The sequence below is a fragment of the Mytilus galloprovincialis genome, chromosome 4 (assembly GCF_965363235.1).
Source record: "Mytilus galloprovincialis chromosome 4, xbMytGall1.hap1.1, whole genome shotgun sequence".
Taxonomy (NCBI): Eukaryota; Metazoa; Mollusca; class Bivalvia; order Mytilida; family Mytilidae; genus Mytilus; species Mytilus galloprovincialis.
In genome coordinates, this window is record NC_134841.1 from 21,620,147 (window position 1) to 21,641,892 (window position 21,746).

Consider the following 21,746-nt stretch of genomic DNA (forward strand, 5'->3'; position numbering starts at 1 on the left):
ACGACTTGTCTCAGCGAAACACATCATTTTATCAGCACATTTTATTTCTCTTTCCGAACATGGTTTTGTTTTTAAATACAAACATCAACGTATTAGAAGGTTTCACTTCAACATAGGGAGGTTTGATCTAGTCAATTATCTTTACCTCTTGATTGTACACTGTGCTATTTAAACTATCTCTCGTACTGCATCCTGTTCAATTACTCCGTGGAATTGGTTTCATGGAATTAAAATTACCGCCCATTAAAAAAAAAGTCATCTAAAGATAAAAAACATCTAATTTAAATAAATTTGATTATCTCTGACAAAGAACGACGAGCTTCTAAAAAAAGCAATTATACCAGAATCAAAGCATGCCCATTATCTATCAGACACAAACCATGCCTTTATGGTAATTTTTAACGACCTTGATGTTGGATGGTAAGCTTAAAAGCCAAACGACCCGACGGCTAGTAAATTTTTTGGGGGGTTCCTCTAAAAATTCACATCAGCACGCGATGAATTCAACGCATGTCAACTGTAAACTGTAAACTAACCTAATAATTTTATCACGACCAATCCACAGCAACTGTTATTATCAGCGAGTGGACATATTAGACAAAACAGTCTTTATATCATTTGAAAGGTAATGGTTAGTTTTGACGATGTAGAATGCTGTCTACTGAATATATATGTATGTATAATGCTTTTGCGGTATGGGATTTGCTGATTGTTGAAGGCCGTTCGGTGATCTATAGTCGTTAATTTCTGTGTCATTTGGATCTCTTGTGGAGAGTTGTCTCTTTGGCAATCTTACCACATCTTCTTTTTTATACTAAATACTTTTAAAAAATAAATACTTGTTTACCTATACATGTGTCAGGATACTCATCCGATCCGTCCAAACAATGTACGTATCCATCACACTGTTCGTCATTGTCAATACATTGTTTGTTATCGCTACAACGCCAAAGGTCCGTCGAACAACGTTCCGCTAATAAAAGACATTCCATTATTGTGACAATTGTTGTTATTTTTTTTTATAAAATATTGAATCTTCTTGATTTTTTGGGGAGATTTTGAAAATTTATGTTCTGATACTTTATATTATATAAATGCAATTACAAAACAGGCTCAACAAAAATACCAAGCTCCAAGGTAAATTCAAAAAGGAGGAGGTCCATAAAATATTATAAAATCAATCAGGGTGTTTTGTACGTTATTTTGTTATAACATTGGCAAATTTATTACTGGTTAACCTACTCCGACATAAAGCTTCTTCCTCATCTTCACCATTGTCGCAATCATTCTTTCCGTCACATAGTGATTCGCGGCAAATGTGGCCTTGGATACCTGAACCATCTGAACACGACAAACATAGATGACAGATGGAAAAGATGTCGTCTGCTTGCCATAGGATGCAATCTGTATATACAAACCGTTAGAAAGCACTTTCATTATTACAAAACAGGACAATATAAAAAAATATAAGATATATATACGAAAATGAGTTAACTGAACAAAACAAAACTCACTTTTCCAATGAAGTGATGAGTTCAAGTTAATAAACCAATAAAATAGAGAGAAAATCATCTGAATCATATCAACCGTGTTAGAATTTTTAACTATTTCAGTTTTCAATTGATATAAGGTATTTTTTAATTATATAAGATAACAATGTTTAAAAAGAAACTAGAATGCAAAACTAGAATGGACAACAATTATATATAACATTGGTTACCTTCTTTAGATCTGCTTCCATTCGTATTCGCACCTGCTGAGACAACTGATAAATACAATATTCCTTTGGCTATTTGGATATACATGTTGATCATCATTCTTTAGCTAAAACAAAGTAAAAAAAAGCATTGCTTAAGATCATTTTTTTTTCCTTATTGTTAGGAGTCTTTATATGCCCCTTTATGGAAATTTCCATTTCGAAGTAGCAACATTCCAGCAGCACCTGCATACGGGGTATATATCTCCCAATTGATACGATATTCCCGTGCTTGCATTTCCTAACATGATTTTCTTGATAGAGGGTTGCTACTCACAAGGAAGCTATTGAACCAAGAGTTCCAAAGGGTGAAGTTGAAATCATCCCTTCGAAAATTTTACGGACGCCATCACAAGTTGGTTGACCGTTATGGAATAACCGTTTCACAAATGATATCGGATATGTTCCTTACGTCGTAACTACAATCCCCTTCCCTTTCATGAATATGACCTACGGAACTAGACTATTTACCGGATTTGTTATTGCATAAGCAACACGACGGGTGCCACATGTTGAGCAGGATCTGCTTACAATTCATGAGAACCTGAGACTACCCCTAGTTTTGGTGGGGTTCGTGTTGCTTGTTCTTTAATTTTCTATGTTGTGTCATGTGTACTATTGTTTGTCTGTTTGTGTTTTCATTTTTAGCCATGTCGTCGTCAGTTTATTTCCGATTTATGAGTTTGACTGTCCCTCTGGTATCTTTCGTCCCTCTTTTATAGATTATGTTCAGTAAATATACAAATCGGAAACGATCTCGATGTCATTTTGGTCGAATGGGATTAGTTTAGCAATTGTTCAATTGTTTAAATATTTTTTGCATATTCAAAACTCTAATTTTTATTCTGTGTCAATATTGAAAAGATTCTACGGGAAAAATTGATGGAAAGTGTTTGTCTTACATCTGTTAATGAATACAGAATGAGGATCGTGTGTGTATGTATTTTTGATAAAGAAAAATGTTCACATTTAAAATCGAAAAAGTAAGTATCTAAGCAAAAAGATGTCATATAAGTTAACATGTAGTTACAATATACACATTTTCCTTCATTAAAAACTAAGTCATGTTTCGAAATGACTAAATGACTAAAAATTATTAAACGTTCGCGGAATTTTATTTAATTTTCATTTTGTATACTTTGTGCATTGATTCTATGTGTTAAGCATCCGAATAAGTAGAAAAATTCTGTCGTATTTTGAAGCAATGAACTACTCTTTTATAAAACGCAAATGCATATGGTTAGATATTTAGCCCTTTGTTTTTAAAGATATGCGGTCCAATATATTTCAGACAGTGACAATTTCGTATATTGTTCAGTTAAATCAGAATAGATTGGCATGATTTATTTTTCATCCTCATGATCACAAAAATGGAAGAATATTTATATATACTTATTATGTTGCTTCCTTTCTCAGTTATTGTGAATCCTGACTTTTAAAAGTAAGACTTATAAAGTTACAATAACTTACCTCTGAAGTGTGATCATGCTTTTCTTGTTCCTATATATGCTTTTTGATAGGAAAATGTCAAAACCATTAACTTCAAATTTAAACTTCTTTTTTTGGTAAACATCCATAAGTACCAGATAATAAAAACATCCTATTAGATTAAATCAGTTAATTTTCATTAAAATAAAACGTTATCATATGTATAGCTTTTTTATTATACTTACGAATGTTTAAATTTTATCGACTTGGAATACTTATTTCCGACATTAATACGGACAATGCTTAAATGTCATGTATATGTGTCAGAGTGTGGACTGACAAAACAATGTCATGTATATGTGTCAGAGTGTGTACTGACAAAACAGAATATATAATGCAAAATCAAATAGACAACATGGTTTATAATAGACAACATGGTTTATAATAGACAACATGGTTTATAATAGACAACATGGTTTATAATAGACAACATTGTTTATAATACATACATATTCCAATTTAGCTTCTAGTTTCAATGACATATTTGACCTATAAAGGTTTGTTTTTATAGATTGTGACTTGGATGAGGAGTTGTCTCATTGGCACTTATATCATATTTACTTATATCATATTTACTTATATATATCATATTTACTTATATATATGTATATATATTATATATTTCTTTCTTTAAAACACTTTTAAATAAAAGCACTTGTTCGTATTAACGACTCAATTATCATCGATTCAGTACTGATATTATTTTTAACAAACTATTTTTAAACTCTCAATTGAGAAAACTCACAGTGGTGAGTTTGATGTTTTTTCGGTACGGAGGGGATTGCCTAAAACCTAAAATCCTTTTTAATATATAAGCGCCGTAATCGTATACATGATGTGTGATATGTACAGAAAAAAAGTAAATAAAGAAAACCTTAAGGCCAGTAAGATAAAGCTGTTTCGTATTTTAAAAAAAAATGACAATTCCTAGGGACATAACCAAACAATATGTATTACCAAAAACAAAAGGTTGATATAAGTTGTAGACCCATGCTGTCATCAGATGTATAAAATAAGGTCGCAAAACCGATTGTTCGCCTAAATTAACAAAATGACAACTGTGGATGGTATTTACTAATTATATTATGTATGAATTATATTATGTATGTATGTGGTGTGCAAAACGTTGAGTCAAATTCAATTTTCATAAAAATCACTTGAATTGTGCACGCTAAAAATCTTACCTTTCACAGTTTGAATATTTGATTAAAGTAAAATCGTCGAAATTGAAGTTTTTTAAAACTTTTATTCGATTTTGTACTGAAATATTTATTATAAATTCTGGAGCACACCAAAGCACCAACACCTCCCAAATTCTTACTATCATATGTCATGAACTAATAAGGAAATGCAGGGTATACGAAATTCTATTAGCAGTGCACGTAGAATTGACTCACTATTTAAACATGTAGTAAGGAGCATCAATGGCCGAATGGTCTAACTAGTTTATATATATTGAGGTTGGGAGTACAAACCCAGTACGTGGCGGATTTATTCGACCTCGATTTGAAATAACTTGGAATGCCAGTTTTTAAGCTTATGATAGTTGGTTTTTTCCGGCTTTCTCCACTAAAAAAAGCTTGCCAATGCGATATAGCGAACAGTGCTGACAGTATCATTTAACACAAACTATAAATCAATCGAAAGTAGTATAACAATTTTTTATGTCTAATGTGCTGTTCTATTTTTGTTCGTTGCAAAATCAGTCATCTTCAAACATGTCATAGGCATAGGACATTATACGGGAAATGTACGTATATGTTCAGAACAGCTAGACGAATTAGTTATTTTGGAAAATTTCAGAAAAGATATGATCGGATTTAATCATTTTAAATAAAACAAATAATAATGTACTTGAATTGAATAAGTCATGATTATTTCACAAATGACGTTTCACGTTTATAGATATTTTTTTATCTTGGTTGTTTTATATGATGGAAATATAATGTTATTTCGTGACATTTTATGTGTATCATGGTAGATTACATTGGATAACTATTTTATCAAAAAATCAACTCTTTAAATAAAAGCATTTAATTGGATTTATTGCATTAACTATGTTAAGTTAACACAGCAAAATGAAGCTTTCAATGTAACAAATAAAGGTTAAAAGAATACCAAAAAATGCTGAAATTTAAGGGAAAAGTGGTATACCGCTGTTGAATAGTCATAAATCTATAAACCTGGTCATTAACCATAACTGAGGGAAACAATCAATTATAAGAGGAAAACCAAAGAAACACTAAACTGCAACAAAAACAAACGCTAACAAACAAAGAAATGGTCTAAAAATTGACCATTTGATCGTTTGATATATAAGACAAGAACTGATATAAAAAGCTTGCTGATAACAAAACATAAGAAAATGTAGAATCACAAAAATGTGAATTCCGTAGAAAAGTCAAAACGGCAAGTCCTTAATCATGTTAATTAAATTGCAAAATCAAAAGCTCAAACACATCAAACGAATGGATAACAATTGTCATATTCCTGACATGATACAGGCATTATCTTATGTATAAAATGCTAGATTAAACCTGGTTTTAAGCTAGCTAAACCTCTCACTTGTATGACTATATAAAATTCCATTATATTGATAACTATATATGAACAAACCAAACAGACATGATAGGTAAAAATGTCAAAAATAGGGATACAGCAGTCACCATTGTGTTATAATCGTAATCACTATATAAACAAACAATCATGTACCAAAGAAGCACAAAAAGGCAGAAGGAATTTATTTGTGTTGTTGTATTTGATTGGCTGTTAGTATTTCACGGTCAAGTTTAATTTCCTTTGTTATGTACCTGTACATTTCCACTGAACGACATAAGCGAGTGTAATATTTGAAAAAGACGTCTAGTTAAAGACTTTAATACACCCACCTAACATACGGTTAATTTCTTTTTTAAATGAAAGAATAATGATTTAACTTTGATTTTTGCCCGGTCGTCACAAAATCGTACCGTGTAGTTTTTATAAAATTGACGTTTATTTCAGAAATCACTTGAAAATTATAGAATTACGGCATGTTTTTCAAGCAAAAAAAAAAATTAGACGTATCTATTTTAGGCATAATTAGAATTAGATTCTTAAAATATTGAAAAACAATATTTTCAATTGTAAGTCCGCATACATTTGCATTCCTTCTAAATATTTGTCATTTTATAAGAAAATTTTCATAATCCTGACCTTTTCGGATCTACAATTTAATTTTTATGAAATGTTTTTGGACTCTACTACTTTAAGAACACACAAAATTACTCGTCAGTTATCGTTTTTTCATTCAAGACTAAGACTTTATCTCAACATTTTTTAAAATCACAAATTTCTGTTATTTTTTTAATGTTGGGTAAGATTACTATAGTTTCCAGAATTCCTTATATACGTCGTTATCGGTTTTTGACTGAATCTGTAAGTCGATTTCCGTGTTCTTATAGTGCTAGTAGAGTACGATAAATCATATGTAAACGGTTTTATTTCTATCTTCAACTTCAGTGTAGCTTAAATAGATATAAAATCGTCCGAAATTAAGATCAAATCAAATAAAACATAGTTTTTTAGTTCTGTCGAATTCAGTCCTTTCTAATTAAGGAGTCGTATCGGAAAATTGTAGAAAATCTTCCGAGTCGTGTTGAATTTTTAAAGTTCAGTTAAAATGAAATCCTTCCTTCATAAAATGCAAAAACTATCAATTGGTTGGTACAGATGCATAGTCTGTCAGGTATTCACTACATAGAAACTATGTAGTTTAACACTTAAATGAAGATACAGTTGTATTGCCGCAGTGGAAAAATGGCAAGACGAAGTTTACAGAAGTATGAAAAAACTAAAAAGAAAACATCCCATTTGAAAGTACAAAATATCGTAAGAGTTGCTATAAATATTTCACAAGTAAGCACAACTTATAATCTTCTGTTTTGTCTGCACAAAGACTTTGTACTACAATTACCAATTTTTACCGAGCCAGTCTCTTCCCATATATCAACGAGGCAGTAGATCTACAACTCATTCTGATTTGTCTGTTTGTATATTTTGCAAATGTATAAAGCGTATAAGCAAGTTCTTCATAAGGTATCCTCTGAGGATTAGACACAAGCTGTATTGAGTGTTGCTACACATATCTCCTACAATTATCTGATTTACAAAATAGCTCATGAGAATTTTACTTGTAAAGCTTTATACTATCGAACTTGCATCAATAAATATTTACTTCACAATTTGAAATCAGAAAGTAAGGAGCTATTTAATGCAGAACATGAAACAGCTTTTCTAACATTTCACTGGATCATTCATGGGGCATACATTCTACATGGTATTATTTCTACTTCTGGGGGTAAAACCTTATCCAAGACAACGTCGTCCTTACTACAGAAACAATAAAATTTCTCCGTATGACTTTGGTTGGCTCAAAGGCAACATCGGTTCATTTAATCTGTTCATGCAAAGGTATAGGTATAGGGGGGAGGTTGAGATCTCAAAAAACATGTTTAATCCCTCCGCATTTTTGCGCCTGTCCCAAGTCAGGAGCCTTTGTTAGTCTTGTATGTTTTTTTATTTTAATTTCTTGTGTATATTTCGGAGTTTAGTATGACGTACATTATCACTTCAAACTAGTTTACATTTTTGTTAAGGGGCCATTCTCAATTTTAAAATCAATCTGTAGTAGATCTTAATTGTGTCCGCTTTGAGCAAAACCTCTGCTGTACTGACATATGCCCATACCAAGGAAGTGGTCTTTGTATGAATATGTTGACCGATAAGAATGATAGGATCACAAGTGAAAATGAAACTATGATAGTCCCATATCGCAATATTCCGGCACCTAAATGGTCTGACATCCCATTGGTCCCACGTTTCGATCATTTAATAATAATTATGATAACGGAATATTAACATAAAAAAGCCAAATAAAAGGTTCAATATTAGGATAACCTTGTCCTTCGTTTGAAGCGCTGAATCAAGTTATAAAAAAAGTAATTATATTAGTGCCAAAGTAGCCGAACATAATCACCTGTGTAATTAAAAGTACAAAGTACTTTGTAAAGTGTTGTTTGATTAAATAGATACCTCAAGATACACGGCGGCCGACCAAAGTAAAATCAAACACAGTTTGACGTACAATGAGTGATCATATTTTCCTTGTGATGTTTTATATCAAAATTGTCTATTTGTTGATATAAATAAATATACTAGTAGCACTTTACTCATTTAAGTCATGTTGGTAAGTATTCTTATCATATCTAATATAGGGATATATAACTTTTGAACTATTTTGGATCTCGGTCTATTTCTGAAATTTATTCTTACATACTCTTATCATATCTGACATAGGGATATATAAATTTTGGACTATTTTGGATCTCCGTCTATTTTTGAAATTTATTCTTACATACTTTTGATCTTTTTAACCCTGTATACTAACATTGCCTGTGTAAATTTTAAATTGTGTGTATGCACATTGAACGACAAATCTATGTGACGCATAACATTTCTGACGTCAGACACACAAATCAATGAATGTGTTTAAATAGATGTTTTTGTATTCTGTTAAATTGTTCCTTTTAAAATTGTTATACGATGATGACTTATATACCCATATTTTGACTATTTTATCTATAGTGTCTGTTTAGTTAACGCATCAATGTAAATGTAACAGAATTTGATGAGACTGTCATCAAAGTTAGAGGGTTAGCGCTATAAAACCAGGTTTAATCCACCATTTTCTACATTTGAAAATGCCTGTACCAAATCAGGAATATGACAGTTCTTGTCCGTTCGTTTTTGATGCGTATTGTTATATGATTTTGCCATGTGATTATGGACTTTCCGAATTGTTTAGTACTTTTGTGATTTTACTTTTTGTCACGATATGAAGGCATTTCGAATATGGCACGGATGTGAATTATAGATGATTCTACCACTTTCACTTCCATCTTCATGACATTTTGTGTCTTTATATTTTAATGAGTTCTCTATGTGTATTTTTAAAAATTCTCGATACTCGATACTTAATTGATCTACATTTGGAGATCTAGAGTGGTTTTAAAAAGACAATACCTTGTTCGATCTTCACCCTCCTCAATCTGCCTTCTTTCTGACTATTGAACTAAATCATCGATGTTTTTCTTTTACTTTTCTCTTCTGTTTAAAGATAAGCAGCAAGGGAGTAGTAAATAACTAACAGGTTTCCTCGTATTTAATATTAACTTAGTAAGTTAACGATGAACATCTCTCTGACTTTCCTTTATGATATTTCACACAGGAGTATGCCCGATAAGACACATTTTTGGCCAAAAGATATGGGGTTTTGACAAATTTGTTAAATTGTTAACTTTTCCTTATTTATTGGAAAGAAAGATGCTTTTGTTACATAAATGTGGGTTGTTTTAGATAAAAACAATGGACATGTATCAGGCATTAGCATCATTATGTCATGCAGATATACTGATATCTTCACACTTTAAACATTTGTGGTAATTTTCAGACGGTTTTTGTCTAAAATGAAATTGGCTGCACTTATTATATTCATTCTCGATATTTAAATATGTGTTGTATTCAATGATAACCAATAATAAATATTGAAAGTAAACACGAATGCGGCCACTTCTGTTTAGTCAAGAATCATCTGAAAAGAGACGTTTAATGATATATCTGATAGATTTTTCATATTTAAGCTTGAATTTGAGCGGTTTTTAATGAGCAAGTCAGTCAAAATCTTTTATAATAACCAATTGAATGGAAAAGTAAAGTGTTTAAAAAGTAAAAAATCTGTCATCAGATACACTTCGAATTTTTGGTTGAAATAAACCCTTACCCTTTGTCAAACTGTTTGAATTTTTCGTTAATATTTGTGTACTGTTGTTTGTCTTTTCATCATTTTTTTCAATGTTTTTTGTCATTGTATTGTCAAGTTGTTTTCAATTTAAGAGATTGAATATCCCTATGTTATCTTTCGCCTCTCTTTTTAACCGGGTTTCGTAGTCACAACCTCATTTTGATTTCAAAGTTTTTCGAATACAACCTCACCGTATGCAAACTTTAACCTACAATTTACCAGTCATGAGCAACATCACGGGTGCCAATTGTGGAACAGGATCAACTTAATCTTCCAGGTCACTTCAGATCACCTCATGTTTTTGTTGGACAAGAGTGTTGTTAATTCTTAAGTTTTCCATGCAATGTTTTGTAGACTGTTATGTAACCATAAGATTTTTTATTGTTTCTTTGGTATCTTTAATCTATGTTTTAACTATGTTGCCAATGCATGGACCTGAAAATGTTCAGAAAAGACTCCAAGCTGATATTTGGTATTGATACGATTTTCTACTTTTAATTCAAATATCAATGGAGTGCAAGGCCTGGGAAGTAAAAAAAAATAACTTCATTCTAGGAACTTTCGTCATAGCAATTACGTCGGTCACAAATATTATTACTCTTATATAATCTTAAGATTGTTTTTTTTATAATATGATCTGCAAATGGCAACACTATTCATAATTTATACTTTGATTTGATACCTTGGTTTTATATATAGTCGCCGTCACGTAAAATTGGCACCATGTTTTTTGTCAAAATTTTCTTAAATATCGACCGCGTTTACTAAAGATCATGTTTTTCAATTAGCGGAATCAAATATCATTTCAAAAATAAACTACTGTCCTACCTTTTATTGTGTTTGCACTGTATAATCCTGACCTTCACATAATCCAAGATTAATTTGTATGGTGGAATCCGACATTGTTATTACCGGAAGTGTTGCCGTGGAGTTCCACGTGCTCTCAATTTTCTTGTGTCTCTCGGAGCTTTTCGTCATCTTTACGTAAAAAGCGCGGGAAATTGTATCATCAATGACAATGATATTACCGGAGAGTAACGAATGTTATGGAATAAGGGACCCTCATAGAAACCAAGATGGATGTTATACAATGTAAATAATCTTGAAAAATGTGAAGGTCAGGATTATACAGTGCAAACACAATAAAAGGTAGGACAGTAGTGGATATTTGGACAGGATTTTACTTCCTCTAAAAGAAAAACATCATCTTGAGTAAACGCGGCTGATATTTAAATTTTTTTTAACAAAACACATGGTACCAATTTTACATGACGGCGACTATACACGATTCTTGTTTTACTTTTATTGGCTTTGAACTAGCTGACAGTAAATGAGAGTACTCTTAGATCGGTACTTGGTATCCTTTCTGTTGTATAAGTGCATCAATACCCTGTCACGTTCATTTTGTGTGTTTGATACTTGTTTTTCTGCTTTGTATCGATCTTCTGAGTTAATCTTTTTTAACTGATTTTTAGTTTCTTCATGTAAAGATCTGTCACAGCACTGACCCAAGTTAAAGGTTGTGGCGCCCGCAAACGATTTGTAATCCTGCCGCATTCTTTGTGTGCTTGTCCTAAGTCATGATCCTGTAACTCAGTGGTTGTCGTTTTTGCTTTATATTAAATTGTATTTCGTTCAATTATCATTTTAATAGTCACTTGGTCTCTATTGTCTCGTTGGTAATTGTACCACATCTTATTATTTTCAAATTCATGATAGTATGAAAGTTACTACTGTATTTGTTATGTTTAGTGGTTTTTACTGTATTTAATGAAGTTGTTTTTCATAGTTATATGTAATGTTTGTTTTTGCCTTTTGTTGATAATAAAAGGGTTTTTTTTTTCTAACATTTATTGCTTGAAGTTATTAGTTATAGTTTTAGAGTGTCTTTGTTGATGATTTTGGTTTTGAGGATAATAAGATTTGTTTTAACTTTTTTATAGTTCTATAGTTTTTTGTGTATGTATCCAACGATGGAGGATTTTTGGTTAAAATAAAGTTATTTCTTGTGTATATTTGTTGCTGCATTCATTTATACAGTATTCCTGTCATGTAATTGTGTCATTGTAGTGTTATATTTAACATTTCCATAAAAGTGCGAGGTTTGACTAGCCACAAACCCAGGTTCCACCCATCATTTTTTTCTTTAATGTCCTGTACCAAGTCAGGAAATGGCCATTGTTATATTATAGTTCGTTTCTGTGTGTGTTGCTTTTTAGTGTTGTGCTTCTGTTGTGTCGTAGTTCTCCTCTTATGTTTGATATGTTTCCCTCAGTTTTAGTTTGTTACCCGGATTTGTTTTTTTTTTCTCAATCGATTTATAAATTTCGAGCAGCGGTATACTACTGTTGCCTTTTTTGGGTGAGGAGTATTGCTGTAGCTGTAGTATCATTAAAGATTACTGTCTCGATGTATATGTTCCTAATATCTGTTACTTATGTCTGTGAACTCAACTAAAATACAAATAGTATTAAAAAGTTTTCTACTTGTAAAAGAGTTTAAATGAAATTAGACACTTCAAAACTCTATGGAGTAATACGGAACAGGAAACATTTTATAGCATATAGATAATATTTTGTTACAAAGTTTTACAAGCATCTTCGCATGCCGCCAATGATTTAAACAGATTAGGAGTAGTTTTACATCCACCATGATGGAAAAATCTCTTACATGACATGGAGAAACGATCAAATGTATAACGGTGTAATAACTCTCCCTCGAAACAGCTATTTGTCAGTATCTCTGGGGGTTCTAAACAGACTGAAATATAAATATCACATATCATATGCATTACTTTGTAATAACTCTCCTTCGAAATAGCTAGTCGTCAGTATTTCTGAAGGTTCTAAACAAACTTGACATGTATTAATCATATACCGTACAGCGGGTTATTTTCGCGGTGTGTAAATTTTCGCTTATTTTCGTGGATTGAACAAAATCGCCAAAATAAATTCCGCCAATTTAAAAGTGTACATGCAAAGGTATTGATAAAAGTTTTGATTTGTCAAAATAATAACCGCCAAAATATTTCATATACGTTATGCTAGAAAAATCGTGAGGTTTTATACCTGCCAAAAATAACCTGATATACGGTAATTGGATTGTTTGGATGTTTTGCTAATAACTTTTTCTGATAAAGCAAAACGCTTAAACGCCTTAAATTTTCGTCTGTTTTCATTAAAGATTAGACAACCTGTGTATATGCTTTTTTGTTTCTTTTTTAAAAATTTGTTTGTTTTTAGTATTAAAGATTATAATACCATGCTGACTGTTATTAACGTATTACGTATTTTTACATGTCTTATGTCTTTTTGTTATGTTCAGATATCGTTGTCAATATAATGAAATTTTAACCGAAAGTCATACAAGTGAGAGATTGAGCTACATAGAAAATGTCTGTACCAATTCATGAATAAGACGGTTGATTATCCATAGTTTGATGTGTTTGGGCTTTTGATACTGACATTTGATTAGGAACTTTTGAATTTTCCTAGAATTCTATTTTTACCAAGCCTACCACTACTGTAGTCCTTCAGACCATTTATAATAAATAATATATCATGTAGTATTCAAGTATAAAATTTCAAAAATTGTAAATTCAAATAAAAATAATAACATGAATTCCGATCGACATAAATAAAATAAGTTTCACAAGCGTTAAGGTAAAATTCGAAGCAGATAATACAAATTACACCAGATTGACACTCTTCACATTATTGCCATGGTGTGCTATTATTGAAAATCACAGGTTTTTCTATAAACTTGGCTAAGAACAGTGTTGCGCTATGCCTGTGCCAAGTCAGGAATATGACAGTTGTTATCCATTCGTTTGATATGTTTGAGCGTTTTGTTTTGCTATTTGCGTAGGGGTTTTCTGTTTACAATTTTCCACGGAGGTATTTTCGTTCTTTTACTTTTGAAAACACAATGAAAAATGACTGATGTACGACGTTAATTGTTAAATTTTCAATTGTCGCAAATACGGAAAAATATATTGTCATCCCTTGTTGTTTGATTTACCAATCTCCATATGTAGAAAACATAATACATTTTAGATGGAGCATCAATATACTAACTTAATCTCATAATTGGGATATTGGATTATTTTTTAACAATAGACGTAAACAAGAACATTTTTAACAAACATGTATTCTCTACAATTTCATATAGGGTATCATATCTATTTGGACACAGTGGTTTTCAATTAAATATATTTCTAACCTTCAGATTCATTAATCTTAACTTGAAGCTAAGCATGAAATAATATTTTCTCACATCTCTGTCAGTTACAATTTCACAGGTAATAACGCATACTATATTGGCTTATAATGAAACTATATATTAAAAAGCCACTACAATTTATTATTTCAAAAATAATAAGAGAATGTTTTGGAGTGATTAAAAAACAAAGAAAGACCATTATAAATAAATTTATAAAATACAAATTACTTATTCAATACATAAAATTTATATTAAAAAATTGAAACAAATAAGAAACTTAAACCCTTAAGAATTTCTTTGAAAGGAATATAATGGAACAATTTGACAATGTCGTTCAAATCTAAATATAGAAGAGTTACCTACCTTAATTCACAATGTTGTGAACATTTTCCCCTTTTTTGTAGTCCTTACCTATTATAGATTCAATACTTACGTAGATCTGAAAAGAGAAAATTACATTTATTTCTATAAACAGTTTTACTGTAGTCCCCTGAATTTTAATAAAGCTTAGATATTTTCAGAGGGTTGTCCAATTATTCACTCAATTTTATATATCAATTGATTTCATAATGAAGGCATGACATCATCAATCTGAGTATGGACCCATCTCGTAATTACAATGTGGACTTATTGTTGCTCTAAGATGAAGACAAGCAATATAACTTCAGATTTAGAAATATATGTGAAATAATTTAATCAAGTATGTGTACATTTAGTGCAATTTGTGTAGAGATTTTTCGTCACGTTATACATTATATACATTCTTATACATAACAATGATAGAGTTTTCTTTTGTGCTGAGGTGGTTTTGTTTAGAGTTTTCGCGAGTGCTTGAGGCGTGCGTTTTCATATTTGAATAGTTACAGCGTATTTGTATTTGAACAAAGGTGTTGAATTTACATTTGTGTTTTTATTTTATCAAAATACTTTAAATGCAGTCAATTCATATTATTTGCCTTTTGTTCTCTTTTTCAGCCACTAATCTAATGATTATCTTGATGTGACTGGCTTTGCATTTAATCCTGTATTTTACAGTGAGATCAGATTTCTTTGTCCGTAATATATAGTGTGTTGTTTATTTTACTCCACCCGTCAACTGTGTAACTTATATACGCTAATGTGGCAATATCAATATATGGTAAAGAATTATACAGAAACCGGCGGTTGCGTTAATCATGAATTTGTATTAATATGCGAGCCTTAATTTATACTTAAACTTTGAAGTCATAATTTTCACATGAATGTGAATAAAAGCAATTATAACGTTTTTGCTTTGGGTCTTTTTCAGTTCTTTGTTGAAATTCGGTGCCATTGAATTATACATAACGATACACGACTACACGTACAGTTCTTGCTCAGAATATGATTGTTATATGAACAGATGATGAACGGATGCAGATGCAAATAATAATACGTATTCATATTTATTCTATTGTTTAATAAAATTGTTTCAACCTTTTCTTATGAAACAGTCTGTTGATTAATTCAAATAAATTTAGAATGTAAGATATGAAAAAATATATTTACCAACTGGCACTCTGAAGGCAGGGGACCATGCAAAGGTCAAACCTATAATACAAAACAGCACGTACGATGTAATGCTTCCAAACATTTTTGATACTTCTGATTGTCAATGATGTTTTAACCGCTCTATAATAGTACATCTGATTTTTCCTGAAGCAATCTATAATTACTGTACAACATGTTGGCCATAGCAATATACATCACATTGACATAAACCCTTAAAGCATAATACAAGTGCGACTTTAAAATAAATGATTAAAATCCAATAATATAATTATTCATGGACAAAACGTTATTAATGGTCAAAATCAGTTTTCATCATATGGTGATTTGATAATAGAAATGACGGGGAAAATAGTATGCATTGAATCTTTTTAAGAAAATAAGTAATGATTTTTTCAAATCATAATCCCATGGACTAAAATGCTAAGAAATATGTCATCAGGATTCATCATCCAAATGGATATTCTATCAGCCAAAAATCTTTCTCCCACTAAATATCAAATGGTCCACTAAGGAATCATGTTTTAACAGAGCAGTTTTATAGTTTTTCACATATAGATAGAGGAGCAACTTAAGTTCATAGTATCATTTAAATCATATTTATTCGAAATATGTAACTTCCTTCAATATTCACAATAAAATCCACGTTTTTAATATCCTGATATTTTATATCTATAGATAAAGTGATCGATATCATATATCATGAGTAATTTGAGTCAATAAAAAGTCTAAAACAAAATTATCGCGCATTCCAAAATAAATTAAAACAAAATCTGCTAACCTGGCAGAACCAAACGCTCGATTGTATCTATAGACCGCTACAATAACAAAAAATATTCAGGTATGAAATACATGAACTTAAATTAGTAGGACAGAACTATTATAAATTCTTATTTCCGTGGGAGGGGGAGTTAAAGAAAAATCATTGTCTCTAATTAAACACTATATTTGAAATATTACCAATAACCAACAAGCAAGGAGCATATTTATCGAATCGCTCTTAAGACTGAGACACTGGTTGTAACATTAGGATTATATATGTCACGACCACCTCCTATATATGTTTATTTAGGTGGCATTATTTTAAATAACAATAGGGACAATTATACTCCATTCAACTTTTTGGTGACATAGTTATTATTAAACACAGTATAAATTATCATGACCGTAACACAGATGGTTTGGCAATATATATACCCGTCTCTTTTTATATTTGTTTGCTTTTTGTTTTGTATATTTTCATTTTAACATTCTTTCATAGTTTAATCTATTTTTATTTAAGATAGCGCTCTAATCCAAAAGATATTACGAAAACAGAAGTATATGTGTGGTGATTGTTATTGACTACATTTTTCAATAGTTTTCCCTATTTTCAAATAATTTGTTCAATTATTAAATTTATATATAAAACGTTGTTACATTTGATCGTTTTTGTTTTTGCTTTTTGTTCATAAAGTTTGAATGCATTATTATAAGATACATATATTTTATGTTTAAAACTAAATATTTCACATTTTGAATCTTATAATAATTTACTTCTGATGAAATGAGATGCTTTCTAAGATATCTCCTTTTTTAATCCTACTTTTCTGTGTTCTAACACTTGGGACACCGGTTTGGACATCCGTGATGAGATTGTACTTAGATAGCTTCGATATACATGCTGAGACATTTCGTTATTCGGTCATAACATTTTTTTAATTTATTCATAAAACAGATCCCAGGTCAGCTTCGATAAACACATGACATGTTCGATTGCCTACAGTAATATCGTTTAAACATTGTTGTCCCTCTGAAACCTAATTGATTTGTCAATGCCATGTAACATGTGGTGTAGTACTTACAGAACTAACAAATGAAAATGTTTCATTTCTATATCTGTTTATATAGCATTCATTTATCACTTTTTTTGTTTTTAGATTAAAACGTTTCAATTGTATAACATTAATTATTTATGTTTTATATTTTTGTCATGATAAATATAGCTTTGATAGTTGTCAACATACATTTCAGAAATATTTCGATGCTAATTTTTATTTCGGCACAAATCGCTAAAAAATCAAAAATGATACTTATTAGACCGTTGGTTTTCTCGTTTGAATGGTTTTACACAAGTAATTTTGGGGGCCTTTATAGCTTTTTGTTCGATGTGAGCCAAGGCTCCGTGCTGAAGGCCGTACATTGACCTATAATGGTTTACTTTTATAAATTGTTATTTGGATGGAGAGTTGTCGCATTGGCACTCACACCACATCTTCCTATATCTATTATAAATGTTTTATCTATTTTAAGAAAAAATTGAAAGATTAGCAAAAAAAGATTCAAAAATAGGGTTCACTGTATTCACATTTTTAATGTTTTTGTTTTTGTTTCAGAAGGTTTGATGTACAATTATCTATGATCTTTATAATACTACTGAAGAAAAGTCTAAATTTTAATCTATTTGTTCAATACTTGTGAAATTTGAGGCATTTTTATTTATCTTAACCTTTTAATATCCTATTTTACTTCACACATACACTCAGGACAGCGGTAAGGACGTCCTGGCTAAGATAGTGGCAAGATAGCTTATAAGTGCATGATAATTTAGACATGGCGTAAGTTGATCCTAACATTACCTAATATAATTCCTTAAATAGGTCTCAATGGTTTACTTTTTCAACTTGTGACTTGGATAAAGAGTTTTCTCATTTGCACTCATACCACATATTATATCTATTTAGGACAGATCCTTGCACAGCTTCAGTTCCCTGTTCACTCTTCTTTAGGAATTTATGGGATTCTTACATGTTTCGTTTATAACCTTGAAATGTCCTTTTTAAATCGATTTACGAGATTTGAACATCGTTTAACTACTTTATTTAACAAATTGGATGACTACCTAAATAAACACTTTATCATTATATTCTAATGATAAATAAAATTTTATATCACAGACATAAAGGATGGGAGATATTATGGAGATAATTGTGCAAATCGTGATACAAGCATGAAATTTGGTATAAAGGTTGACTAAATGACAATTAAAAAAAAATAGCAGTTGGCCATAAAAAAATCCATTTTTTCAAGATAGCCACCGCTCATTTTGAAAATGGCGTCATATTCAATTGGCTGCATTTCGTAAATCATTGAAAGCTATTTTCTAGGTATAATCCAATGTTAGTTTTGATAAAACAGTTCCTAAAGTACGACAAAAAAACACATAAATGAAGAAAAAGAGTGACCTCCGGTTCCAAAATGGCGGCAAAAACGTTGAAATGTATTTTTTTTTTTTTATAATTTCCATCAACTTAACAAGTGATATCATTGAAAGCTGTGTTATAGGTATTATTCAGTGTAAGTTTTGATAAAACATAAATAACAATTCCTAAAGAACGACAATACAACACATAAATGAAGAGAAAATAATGACTTTCAGTTCCTAAATGGCGGCAAAAACGTTGAAAATGTATTTTTTTATAATTTCCATCCACTTAACAAGTGATAATACTTTCTTTGTTAAGTTTAAATGTCTAACTTGGTAAGAAAGACAGGTTGCTTATCTTATTATTATCTGACAACTGACAATACAAAAACCCGTACAAGGAAGGCCAGAACGGTAGCATTTACACTTACCAACATAGTAAGAGTTTTGGCATCCACATTTCAAAAATTCCTGACAAGAGGATTTTTTGTAATGATATGAACTACGATTTATACCAGTGTCACCGAGCAGTGCATGCAAATCACTTTTTATGTCTAAAAATAGTTTGTGCATGCGCAAAATTGTTTAATGCATGTGTATCATAACCTTAAGAAATGTTATCAAACCAATTCATAATATCATTAGAAATCCAAAAACACAAAATATATAGTAAATAGTTTAAATGTTTTTGAATGAACTTTGTTACATTTCACGCATGCGCAAACCCTTGATATTTTTAATATTCATTTCTAGTAAATACGGCACATGAAAGGAAGGTAGCCACCAAACCGGTTATTTACAAAAAGTAGATCAAAGAAAGGTTTTCCAGAAAAATCAGTATTTCCAAACTGAAGAAAAACAGCTGTTTTAGAAAAAAGGCCGTGGTCATCTTGAATTTTTTTTTAATGGCCAGCAGTTTTTTTTCTGAAATAGTATACAATAATGATGCTTTGTGATAATTTTCATGCTTGTATCATCATTTGCACAATTCCTTCGATTTTGCTTGCTAATCTCTTCCACTAGATGTGAATAGAGATAATCTACAAAATATATGTCTATTAGTTTTATCAACAACACGTTCAAGGATTTATAACAATAAAATTGATATAGAGGTAAATCATTATAGGTCACAGTTTTAAACGATGGGTGAATCATATTCTATAGACGAATACTGGTAAAACGTTTGTACATTTAAAAAATATATATAATAAGTACAAAAAATTCAAATTCGGAAAAATCAGACCAATTAAATTGCACGCCTGTTATAGTCCCCAGTGGTCCACGGATGTAATCTTGATCCACCCTAATCCTTTTACTGTTGATAGCCCCTAAGCTGAAACAATAGCTTTTTTAAAATACTTTTAAGCACCACTTTAATGCTCATATAAATATGAAGTACTCTCACAAAGATTCAAGTAGCAATGATATAAATGGTATATTTTGATAAGGGTGTTCGATAAAATATATGAACTTAAAGATTGACTACGGTTATAAAGATTTTTAAACAGTCATATACGTTTACCACTATGCATACATGAGTGACGAAACAACCCATAGACAGTGTAACATACCTGTTTTAAAATAATATATAATTGTTAAAAAAATGATGTGTACCTTTATTGATATGATAGCTCCGCCTTCATTTACAAATAATCTGACCACACGTCGTATAGAGCTAGTTTGATCGAAGTTTCAAGTTTGTTTCTCATAAGATTGTTTTTATGAAAATTACTATAGAATCTCTCTATCTCGGTCTCTCTCTAACACGTACACTCAGTCTCCCGGTGACTGTTTCTTTTTTCTATCTTTTATGATTTTAGAATAAACTTTAAAATGAATAAAAAAAAGACCTTACCGAAATAAAAAATTAAAAATGTCAGAAAGTCGATTGCACTCGGGAAAAATAGTTAAGTGATGTTATTGTCACAAATGAATAACTCTACAACAAAAAAGGGATGAATTACATTTGTGATATTAGAAATAGTAATGTATTGAAGAGTAATGCTTCAATGACTCTTCTTCAATTGGTAAGTAGCTGTATCTAAGATCTTAAAAATATGAAATTAGTATAATCTTTTTGCGTAAATACAATAAAACCGTTAAATTTTGTTATCAAATGAGTGTATTGATGGTTATCAAAGGTACCAGGATTATATTTTAATACGCCAGACGCGCGTTTCGTCTATATAATACTCATCAGTGACGCTTAGATCAAAATAGTTTTTAAAGCAAAACAAGTACAAAGTTAAAGAGCATTGTGGACCCAAAATTCCAAAAAGTTGTTCCAAATACGGTGACGTGAGATATTATCATTGCATGTCGAAACCCATTTTCTAGATTTACCTACACCCAAAACGTTGGAAACCAAATATTTGAAATCCAGCGGTGAAACTATCTAAAGTCAACTTTTATTTAGCTAAATGGAATTCGGTTGTTTAAATATTTATCAATTTAATCGCTCGGACAGTCCGTCTTCATTATTACACATAAGTAGTTTCATCTTTATGAATTTACTTTCTGATGTTTTATAAAATAGTGTTTCTAGGTTTGCAATTGTTCCCTTTACGGCAATTTCATTTCATGATTTTCAAATTTACTTGATGTAGTTAGATAAAAATGAAAAAAAGGGGCGAAAGATACGCTTTCCCCATAGTTTATTATTTTTACAAAATGTTTAAATGCTAATTGACAAATTTCACGCCTTGTCGGAACGAAAACTCCTTAGGAAA

At 30.7% G+C, this 21,746-nt stretch overlaps 1 long non-coding RNA gene across 1 annotated transcript; it reads right to left on the minus strand.

The window, feature by feature from the left end:
- Positions 1-12,563: 12,563 nt before the first annotated feature.
- On the minus strand, positions 12,564-16,043 carry LOC143070533 (uncharacterized). The gene is made up of 3 exons (XR_012976568.1): positions 15,834-16,043; positions 14,670-14,745; positions 12,564-12,845 (listed from the first exon to the last, which is right to left on the minus strand). It is a non-coding gene; the product is annotated as an uncharacterized LOC143070533 (long non-coding RNA).
- Positions 16,044-21,746: the final 5,703 nt, after the last annotated feature.